This window comes from Paroedura picta, chromosome 1 (assembly GCF_049243985.1).
Source record: "Paroedura picta isolate Pp20150507F chromosome 1, Ppicta_v3.0, whole genome shotgun sequence".
NCBI classification, from domain to species: domain Eukaryota; kingdom Metazoa; phylum Chordata; class Lepidosauria; order Squamata; family Gekkonidae; genus Paroedura; species Paroedura picta.
In genome coordinates this window covers 9,609,138-9,610,665 of record NC_135369.1, presented here as the reverse complement: position 1 = coordinate 9,610,665, position 1,528 = coordinate 9,609,138, and the positions used below count along the sequence as shown (strand labels likewise).

Genomic DNA, 1,528 nt, shown 5'->3' with positions numbered 1-1,528 from the left:
CCAGATCTTTGCTGGAATCTCATTCCACTATACTGGAGCCAGGGCCTTTTCTAGTTGGGGCCAAGGACCACTAACAAGTTAGAATTAGCTGATCATAGGGCTCTTCAATTTGGAGAGACAGTCCCTCAGATATACTAAAAGAGGAAATATCTCCATATGATATACATCTTGTAACAGAGTGTTTATACTGCCTGCACCACAGTTGCAGACTCTATCAGAGTGCAGTATGAAAAATAGGGAAAGCTGCATGTCATTCTTACATGGGGGGCATGCTCATCTTCTCTACATTATTCCAATGTTGGTATATATGCTGCCAAAGTGAACTGAAATGGTACAGCAAATTCCCTTGTTTAAGGAACCCAGCCACCAAAAAAGCCGTAGATGTCCCTGTGTTTGGTGATCTAACTGTAGTGATTTTCTGTTTCCCACTGGCCCTTCATCCAAGATGCATTTGTTTGTTCAACATTATTGAACAAGCCTTCTGTTTTGGTTGCTTCATAGGTACCCTCCAAGGAAATCCAAAATGACTTGTTGTAGCTGCTGCGGAGGGGGCAGATCCAGTGGAGGGGGTGCTCGGATCATTTGCATTCCTATGAGTCAACTGTACAAGATTATGTCTTCTGGTGGTAGCTCCTGCTGTGGTTCTGGTTCAGGATGTGCCTGCATCTGCAGCTGCGGCGGTGGCGGTGGCGGCGGGGGCGGGGGTGGCTGTGGCTGCGGCTCCTGCTCCTGCTGTGGCTCTTCAGGTGGATCTGGATCCTGTTGTGACTGTGGATGTTGTGGTGGCTCTTCTGGTTCACCTTGCCGAATAATAATCCTCCGACCCACGTTCTCCCCTTCAATGGGTTGCGCTCAATACTGCTGTCCACCTGCGAAGGGAGGCTGCTCCTGCTCTTGCTGCTAAATGACTGGACAAGTCCTCCGATGGCCACACCCAACATCTGAAGCTCCTAGTGCAAGCTGGAGAAGATCTGCCTGGGTCACTCCAGCTGAAGACATCATGAAATTTGTTCCCCAGTCTACTTAAACAACTTACTCTCCAACTTCTTTCCTATGACCAGACATCATGCTCCACACATACACTGTTTGAAGGTAAATCCAACCATCCACTAAATAAAGATGGTGTGTTCTTTCCCACTATTTAACAACTGATGGGTTTACCTTCTTTAAGCTCTTATTTAAGCTCTTCTCCCCCCCCCCCCCCCCACACACACACACACTGTACTGTCATCACCCTTTGGGAACAATAAACCTTGAAAGCATGGAATTTGTCTTTGTCCTACTGTTGCAGCATTCATTGTGTGATTACTGGATTACCTCTCCCCTTTCCTTACAACACCGCCTTATACAAAATCAGACTATTATTCTCTGCGTATTGAATTTTCACTTCTCTCTGTCCACCTCTTTAACATCATAAGGATAAATCAGAAGTCCAGCAGCATCTTATAGACTAACAGAGCTTAATCCAGGATAGCAATTTTTATTTGTAGTAGATCATCTAGTTTTGAAACCAGAAGCACCAGAGACC

General features: G+C 45.9%; 1 pseudogene; it reads right to left on the bottom strand.

Annotated features, from left to right (window-relative positions):
• Positions 1-229: 229 nt before the first annotated feature.
• LOC143828091 (U6 spliceosomal RNA) lies at positions 230-324 on the bottom strand (annotated as a pseudogene).
• Positions 325-1,528: the final 1,204 nt, after the last annotated feature.